Genomic DNA, 10255 nt, shown 5'->3' on the forward strand with positions numbered 1-10255 from the left:
GAAATGGTGTTCACATGACCATAAGACACTGCACCATTATACAACACTGGTGTCTTGGATGTTCTGCTTCAAATGTATCTCCTTTCAAAATTAAATGTCCTTTGTTGCAGCTCTACTTTGTACAAGACTCATTCCCATGAATTCTAATAACTCTTTCATCTAATCCATCCCAGTACTTACATTTGTTCTGGCATGGATATGTCCTGCTACATGATCCTAACTATACTGGGTGTTCTCATATACAAAATCTTTGCAGTAGCAGATTTCAAGAAAGGCGAACATACTTAGAAATGCAGAAGAAAACTCTTTAATTCCCCAGAAAGAGAAAAGTACACAGTTTCATCAATTCTGAATAAGAGTGCCTGGAAAGGACATTAATTCACATGTTTTTCTTCACAAATATCTGTTGCTAAAGCAAAGACTGGCCAAATCTGTCCCACTACCTGTTTTTATACATTAAATGAACTACAAATGGATGGGAGGCAAGCAGGAGATTGACCGGCCTGAGCCTCAGCCAAGCTTTCAGAATGAAGGATATAGCCAAGGTGCTGTATAATGATGGCTGTCAACTCTGGAAAGCTCACGGCTGTCATAAAGTTACAAACTGCAAAACTGTAAAATCACAAAACTAAAACTATTAGAAGCACTATTTTGTGCACGAATGTAATTTGCAAGGAGTGAGAATTTGGAAGATGGCTCTCATTTGAGATTCAATTTTCTTACAAAGGTCATTGGTTGATATTAACTTATTTGCAGATACACTTGCAGATGCCAAAGGTGAGGAATGATGGGAAGTGCTGCCAGATATTTTCTGGAAATGTAGATGTGTATCTTTTTCCATCAGGCAACTCTTAGGACATAGCTGGGCTGTCTCCAACCAGACCACATTCTTTTACAGGGCGGGGTTCCCATTAGAAACCTACATCTTGAAATCAGAAGTCTTGAGCTCCTTCCATCATAAAGGGTGAATCAGGCCAATCTCAAATCTACAGTATGTACCATCAAATGACTATATATTTTTCAGGCAGAGAAGGTAAAAAACTTCGCAAATTAAATCTACCATTATTGAAAGCATAGTTGTCGCATAGAGGACTAAACATTGGGCCAATTCAGAGTCTTAAATGGTATAAAGCAGAGATCCCCAACCTCTGGGCCACTCAAACCATCCCTTCTCCCCACACCACCACCACAGCCTGCAGTCTAAACTGGTGTAAAGGCTGAAAATTTGGAGAGAGGTTGCTACATCATTGTGTAGTAATTTTATTATATGTTTTCTGACACGTCAAAGCCCTTGCTGGATCTTGCTGCTATTTTCCAGTTGTGCAGCACTAAACATTTGCAGACAAATGCCTAAAGAACTATATTCAGAGAATTCATGGATTGTGTTATCAGTGTACAGTAAACTTGGAAATATGCATGGTCTCAATCTATAGCTTTAAAATATTTCAGAGTAACTCTGGATCTTTATAATTATCTGTTGATTTTATCTTTTTAAGAAGTAAAAACATCTTAGGTTTATGGCTTTTATCTCCTTGTAATCAGTTTCTGGGAGTATTGAAAGACACTGCTCTCTAATGATTGTTAACATTGATTACAATTTAAAGGAGCTATGCTTGTCTTGTTTTTCAAGATTGGCAACATGACCTATATAAATAACAACCAGAGCTATATCAGTATACCAGATGGAGTGTCAGATTAAGATTAAAGAAACCTGAATATAGACCTCTACTTGGCCATCAAAATTCCTGAATTATTTTCTATCAAGCATTGGCTAGAACCGCACACAGTATACCCATTACAATAAATACAAGCTATAATAAATAGCATTGAATTTTGTTTTGATATCACACAATATATAGAACCAGTCATCATTTAAAGGCTACTGTGTTGACTGAAATTAACCAGTTGTGGCTTACCCAACAAGCTATTGCTTATTGAAAATTGTGAATTATATTACTGTGTCTGTGTTTAAGCTGTTTAGGATTACTATGATGAAGGGGGTGGGGAATAGACTCCTTTGAGGGCCATAGATGACATGAGGTAAGCATGTAGGAACTGTTGGTAAATATTTGAAGAAGTACTGAACTTACGTTTTGTTCTTCTAAATTTAATTTGATCACATACGGTAGAGAATTAAAGGACTGAATTGCAAAACAAACAGATGATGATGGATGGAGAAAACCATGAAAGTTGTGGTTGGATAAGCGAAAGAAATCTTTAACAGGGAGAGGTGAGAAGGTCAAAGATCAAAAGGGAAAGAACAAAGAAATGTAGGGACAGAAAAGAAGCAAGGATGTTTTGCAAAGTTAAAAGTTATGAAAAAATAGAGCAAACTTTATTTAACTGCTCTTCCCTTTTTTCTTTTTTCACACTTTTAATTTCTTTTAGTTACTTGCTCCTTTTCTTTGTCCAGTCTATAGTTTTGGATTATTACTCCTTTTTGCATTTTACATTTTGCATTTTATGAAAGAGAATAGTGTGGTAGATGTCATGGGAAAATACAGAATGATTTTTATTGCCTTCCAAGAATCTATTCCCAATGGGAGTCGGCGGCATACAAATTTTATTAAACTCAAACTCAAACTATTCTGCATAGTCCTTACATTAACCCAGATTCTACCCTGACTTATTACTTTTGCTCCATTTTCCATTCTAGGAAATAAATAATTTGACTAAAATGATAAATGTAGGCTCATAAATGAAGCAATTACAGATACATATTACATTTAGTTTTGATACTTAGCCAAACCTGTCTTCTAATTCATACTCTCATCAACCTATTGACTTATTCATATTCTTATCAACTTATTTCTGATTGAAGGCATTGTAATGCTGTACTATTATAGTTGGACTGACACTATTCAATTATGGAGGGTTGGTTTATTTAACCATGTTTTTTAGAAAGTACAACTGACTGGATTCGCACAAACTATTAAATTGTAACCACAGTATAAATCACAAGGAAAGCACATGGCTTGATAAAGTAATTTTAATAATAGCATTACTACTACTACTACTACTACTACTACTACTACTACTACTACTACTAATAATAATAATAATAATAATAATAACGACAAAATCACCATCAGGGAATTTCAATTGGTAACTTTACTTGGAACAAATTATATCCTATGATGATACTTTTAACATCATCTAACAACGTCTGCCTATCCCAGGTTCTTGGGAAGGATTTGATTGAGCCAAGGTGGCGCAGTGGTTAAATGCAGCACTGCAGGCTACTGCTAGATCAGCAGGTCAGCGGTTCAAATCTCACCGGCTCAGGGTTGACTCAGCCTTCCATCCTTCCGAGGTGGGTAAAATGAGGACCCAGATTGTTGGGGGCAATATGCTGACTCTCTGTAAACCGCTTAGAGAGGCCTGAAAGGCCTATGAAGCGGTATATAAGTCTACTGCTATTGCTATTGCTATTGCTATTGATTGGTAAATAAAAATGCCAAATCCAGTCTGGACATCTGGCTGACTCTGCAACGAACCATAATAATATGGTAATGTTAATCTCATTGTTAACTCCGAATAGTTAGGTTCAATAAGTTCAAAATTGCCATGTTATCTAGGCAGCCCTTTGGGTATTGCTCCAAAGGCTCCTGTCACTATTGGTACCTTTGATTTCTTCCTCCATAACTGCTCAATTTCAATTTGCAGATCGCAGTATTTCGTTATTTTTTTCCTAGCTGTTTTTTTTCAATTCATGTATCATCTGGTATTGCAATATCAATGAATCAGCCTTTTTTCTTTTCCACAATAGGCGTGTTGTGGGCCAGATGTCTGTCTGTTTGGATTTGAAAGTCCCACAAGATCTTGACCTGTTCATTTTCAATAATTTGTCATGTTGGTGTTCCCAGTAATTTTTGCTGCATTGAAACCTAAACTTCTGGCAAAGCTTCCAATGTATGATTTTGGCAACTCGATCATGACGTTTTAGATAATCAGTTTCTGAGATTTTGCTATAGCCATTGGTAAGGTGATCTACTGTTTCATCTTTCTCACTGCCTAAGTGGCATTTGCTGTTGTTACTGACATGTTGAACTTTCGCTTTAATGGAATTGGTCTGTAGGGCTTGTTCTTGAGCAGCCAAAATGAAGCCTTCAGTTTCTTTCTTCATCTCCCCTGATCTCCAAGTTAGCTTTGTACCTACCTTTCCTTCAATGTCCTTCAGGTACTGACTGTCCATAGGGTTCTTTTCCCAGTTAGAAACTCGATGTTCAATTGTTTCCTTTTGTTATTCTGCTTTCAATCTTGCATCATCATCATTATCATCATTATCCTTGTTGTTGATGATGATGTTGCAGAAATCTGGATGGACACTCTTTGCTGTCACACAGTAGTTGTCTGAATTTTCACAGACCAGATATGGTTATTCACAAGAGAAATATAATCTACTTTTTTTCACTGAACTCAAGAGCAGTCAGTTACATTTCATTTATTTATGATTATTTACACATAATTATTTGCCCAAAGTGTATGCTTGGGCAAATAATCGGATAAATTATTCGCAGCCTATGTATGGGCAGAATTGCAGTCACTGTAGATACACAATATTTATTTCTGCCCTTTCTCCCACCCCAAGAAGATTAAAACAGATCCAGAATAAAATTAACTTCTGTAGTTCTGAAATTTGACCACACAGTCTTTTCAAAAATTGCCTTTTATTCTCCTCACTGTCCCATTTTGCTAAGATGGATTGCCATTGGTTGCATTTTCACCTTTTGTAAATGCATACAAAGATATATTTTTTTAATGTTATAGCACAAGTGAGTCTTCCTAAAGTGTAAATCAAGGACACAGGTGCTCCTCCTAAAACATAATAGAAATATTACCACAGGTAGTTTGTGATGAATCATCGCGGAAGGCAGATTTTAAAATTTATTTACAAGAGTAAATCCTAAGGATGACACAATGCAAAAGAATCTTTCTATGCCATTGGCACTATGCCTGTCACTGCCTGCATTCAGTCCACTAAATAAGTTCCAAGCTTTCTGTCTCTCGTGATGATTCACAGCATGTCACCACTGTGAATCAGAAAGAACAATAAGTCCCTTGGTTTATTCTTCTAGAAACATATAGCTGATCACTTCTGCTGGTACTTCAGTTATATTTCACTGTGTATATAAAGTATCGGTGAGTGGGGAAATCTGTCTCGTCCAGTAATCCATCTCATCACAAGAGAGAGCACTAGCAATGGTTCCATCCTATGGTTAAAAGCAGCCAGCTCCTACTCTGATTATATCAGCTGTTTCTATAGCAGTTGGTATCAAGAATAGGTCACCAAGCAGACAACCTTGGTCAGAAAAAGGATCACAGAAATAGAACAACAGTCGCTAGTGTCCAAAATTACAAGAGAGAGAGGGGGGAGGGGGAGAGGGAGAGGGAGAGAGAGCTTTACTTAGAAACATAAAGCAATGTTCAGCTAAATGAAGTACTTGAAATTAGATCAAGATTGACAAAGTGAGGAAGAGAATGTGCTAGTGAATTATGTGAATTGTGCAGGTATCCTTGGCTTATGATCAAAATTGAGCCCAGCATTTTAATCATACGTTGTTGTGGTCACAAGTTGAGTCTTGTGATTGTTTTTATTAGGGTCATTAAATGAATCACATGTTATAAGTACAAATCCAGTTTATCCAATGGGAACATGGCAAAAAAAACCATGACACTGCAACCAGTCGTAAATGCTGTGCAGGAGCTGTCAAGAAAACATAGCAGTTTCAAAAAAGGTCGACTGCATTTCAAAACCTCTGTTCTGCCTTGGCAATGAAAACAGGATAGGTTTTTCTGCCTGCACTGAGATCCCAATGGAAGAGAGAGGCAGGGTAGGGAAATAGTTGAAAACAACCACAGCTCTTCTGCTATCGGAAGACAGCACTTCTAAAGCCATGGAAAGGGGCTAATGTACCCAGTGACGGCAGAAGGCATTTGAGACACATGTGCAGTGGTGTATCAGAAACAGAATAGGACAACTCGCCATGGCCCACTTGCTGTGGGACAATTCAACCATTCAATTCAATTATTTAAAATAATTTTCTTTCTTTAAAGATTCTATCCCACTGTTTCAATATTAGTGTAACTCTTGTGCTGTGGCAATTTGGCCATGGTGAATTGTCCTAGACCCTATCAGAAGACCACTGAACCTCACCTCTTGGCTTTGGTGCTGCGGTGCCTAAGATGCAGGAGGTTTAGGCAGTAATTCCTTGAACTTGGTAGCCAGCACCCCTGTGGTAGAGCTGTTTTGACCTTACAATGGAGGTGTGGGCTGTTCTACTACTTCTGCCTTTTTCTCTTCAACTACTCTATATGGGAAAATGAGTCTTCTGAATCCTAAAAATCTTCATCCTTCTTTCTTCTTTCCTCCTGTTCTCATGTTCTTGTCATTTGGCAAGGCAAATGGAATTGATGCTTCTTTTTGATACTGTGAATTTTCCTGCTGCCAAAATGTGAGCATCCCTAACAATCACTGGTGATCACCCAGATAGAGGGGCCTGTCCACAGTAGCTTAGTGTCATGGCAAGCCCTGTTTCTCAACTTAGGTTAGAATGATTCACTGCTCCATACAGCTTGTGGCAGCTGAAGCCGAAAGCACCATTTTTTGATGTAAAGCAAAAGATGAGGAGGAGCTTCCTATGTGGTGAGCTGAGGGATTTTGACACAATGTGTGTGCATAGGTTCAATGAACGGTTAGTGAACATGCAGATGAATCTTAAGTTTCCAGTGTACAGTTAGTGATAGAGGTTGCTTATAACTCGGTTGCTAAGAAGCGGCTTTCATCAGCTTCTTTCTGATGTAAGCAAAGAAAAAAACGTATTACACAAGCCACTTAGAGGAACCAGATTCTCAGGTTCAACTGTGCAATCTTTTACTCATACCATAACTACTGACCTTATTATGGGAAAATAATGTCCATGTCTTTAATTTTTAATGATTGAAATATAAAATGGGCAATTATTCATCTAGGAACCTCACTAGATATAACATGGGTAGGCATATATTTCCTTTTACGTGTCTATTCTGTTCTCTTATAAGAAAGGATGGTGATGCAACTTCTGTAGGAACACAGAAGCAGGACAACTGCCTTCTATGTTGTCCCTGTTCTCACTCAATTATCCAAACACTTTTCTTTGTAGTCAGCAGAACTATACTGCCCATATCAGGGAAGGAGATATTAATGTATTAGTGTGCAAGGGCCTTCTTCCAAATATTGATTTCATGCCACATTTATATCACACCTTTTTGCCAGCTCAATCTTCCCTCCTCTGTTTTATTTATTTTATTACTATTTTCATTAATAATTTTATTCATTTTATATGGCTGCCCATCGTAACAAGATGACCCTGGACAGCTAACAATTATTAAAAACAATAAATCAACATCAAAACAAATACAGAGCTGGCAGCCAAGATAAACAACAAGCAACTCTTAGTACAATGAGCTCTAGCTGAGATTCTGACCCTCATGTCTGGGAACACAGCCATGTTTCTAAGTCCTGACGAAAGTCCAACATAGTTGGGAGCCAATCTAATCTCCAGGGTCACAATACTGTACAGGGCAGGCACTATGAAAGAAAAGGCTTTCTTTCTGGGTACTGCCAGATAGGATTCTTTAATCAAGGGCTGTCCAACCTTGGCAACTTTAAGACTTGTGGGCTTCAACTTCCAGAATCCCCCAGAACTGGAAAATTCTGGGCACTCAAATCCACAGGTCTTAAAGTAACAAAAGTTGAACAACCCTGCTTTAATCAATGAGACACATAGCATGTCTCTTTTGCTAGAGCTAATGGGATGATAGGCACCATTAGGGAGGGGTGGCCTTGCAAATAACCCAACCCCCCACTCCATATTATGCAAGGCTTTAGAGTAACCACTAACATCTTGAACCAGGAAGCACACTGGCAACCATTGCAACTTGAAGAACAGAGATCTAGCACACACTGATGGAGAAGCACAAGGAACTGAATCAGCTACAGCTTCTGGATGAACTACAAGCATGTGCCCACATTGTATTCATCCACCATCAACCCATAGTCTTGTTAGACATGTGAAATAGAAGAGACAACATTTTGTCCTTGAAAAGAATAATTTCCCTTTGCAGAATTTGAATTAAAAGTGAGTTTATATTTCTGATACAATTAATAAAATTAAGACTTTACAAATACTGGGCAGCTGGTTTCCTGCTATAGCCTCCTCATCCTCTTCCAATACACTCCTCCAATACACTCCAATCAAATCTAAGAGGAGCCATGGCCATTTGAATCAGGGCCAGATAATGTCTTCATCATAAGCAAACAAAAAGGACTGATTAGGACAGGAGTCTCACTAGAATATCACTATAATCTTATGTTTATCCAGGCAGGCACTTTTCAAAAGAATAAATTAGAAACCAGCAGAGAAGTTTCTATCCTTATTTCCTGCTGTGGCAAGCAATCTTCCTGTAAGTTTTGTAAACTGCATTTGATAATTATTCCTAGCCAGCAGTTTCCTGCCTGTCATGATCTCTTTCCAGTTTCCATGTTGGAATACTATCAGCTAAGTTTCATTCCCTTCCCCAAATTGAGGCATCAGGGCAAATGGAGTTTACCTCCAGAGCAACGCTGCTGATTCCCATGCATTGTGCACTATCATTCCTGATGCAGCAGGTCATTCCTGTCATCGCTTAGCACTGAAATGGAAAAAAGAAAACTAAGCCAGTCACTTGTACAAATAAGGCCTTGGCTCCCAATCAGCAGCAGTTCCACAAAAGAAAAGAAACCGAACTGCCAGGGCGTAGGATCATTTGTGTAACTAAAGGAGGCAGTGACCTTGGGAAGGAAAACAAAGAACAGGACCAAGAAGGTAAGTGAACTCCCAATAGTTGCCAAAGTGAGTTACACATCTCAAAAAATGCCACCCAAAAAAGTGCCAATGATCTGCATCCAGAGTTTGCCATTGTAGGAAGTTAGCATCCACCCGTCTCCTAGAAATATCCTAGGAAATATTAAAAAGGCAGAATATTATATTTTTCTGGATGAGAAATGGAGAAACATGTTTTTAAGCAGGAAACAGACTCACTTTTAATAACCTCCCCCCCTTGTCAATGGGCCATTTAGGCCTGAGCCAGTCTATTCTATATAACTAAGATCTACCCCATTGCCCTTCATTGCACCTCCCACCAAGTTTCAACCAAAACTTGGTGGGAGGTGCACACAGACAACCTATGACCTCTGACAGCAACCAATCAGGATGCTCTTCCTGTCCCCCAGGAAGTTCAAAGCCCAGAGAGGGCATAAAACCCAGGGACTCTCAGTGTCTCTTCCCTTTTTCCCATCCAGGAGCTCCAAGGCATGTGATTGCCTTTCAAACCATGTGGTCCTGTCCACCATTAAAACCACTTTCTAAGCAGTCTCCATGTTTCCAGTTTTTCTTCCCAGTTGGAACTGAACCCAGATGGACATTTCTTCCAACACTATGTAAGCTGAGAAACAAATAGTGTGTTCCTGTCCTTCACTACTCAGAGCTTAACTACAGATAGTCCTTGATTTGCAACTGTTCATTTCGTGTTTATGCAACATGAAATTGTTTTCGCTAAAAAAAAATGACCATTATTTTCACACTTATGACTGTTGCGTCATGATTTACATGATTTACATTCAGATGATTGACAAGTGGTTCATATTTATGACAGTTGCAATGTCCAGGGGTCATGCGATCAACTTTTGCAACCTTCTGATTAGAAAGATCAATGGGGAAGTTGGATTCACTTAACAACCATGTTGCTAATTTAACAACTGCAGTGATTCACTTAAGAAACATGACAGGAAAAGTCATAAAATGGGGCAAAACTCACTTAATACATTTCTAACTTAGTAACATTAATTTAGTTTTCCCAGTTGCAATGTATGGCACCCTCTGAGTGCCAAGAACTGATGCTGGAAAAGTTTCCTGTGAGTCCCTTGGACTGCAAGGCAATCAAACCAGTCAGTCCTAGAGGAGATCAAGCCTGACTGCTCTTTAGAAGGCCAGATCCTGAAGAGGAAACTCAAATACTTTGGCCACCTAAGGAGAAGGAAGGACTCACTGGAGAAGAACCCAATGCTGGGAAAGATTAAGGGCAAAAGAAGAATGAGACAACAGAGAATGAGATGGCTGGATGGAGTCACTAAAGTAGTAGGCGTGAACTTAAACTTACCATACCAGAGAAAGGTCTGGAGGAACAATTTTCCTGTCTTAACTCAGAAGACAACAAAAATTCCATTTCAGTTTCA

This window comes from Thamnophis sirtalis, unplaced genomic scaffold (genome assembly GCF_051295495.1).
Source record: "Thamnophis sirtalis isolate CommonGarterSnake01/CBP01778 unplaced genomic scaffold, rThaSir2_p1.2 scaffold_6, whole genome shotgun sequence".
Taxonomy (NCBI): domain Eukaryota; kingdom Metazoa; phylum Chordata; class Lepidosauria; order Squamata; family Natricidae; genus Thamnophis; species Thamnophis sirtalis.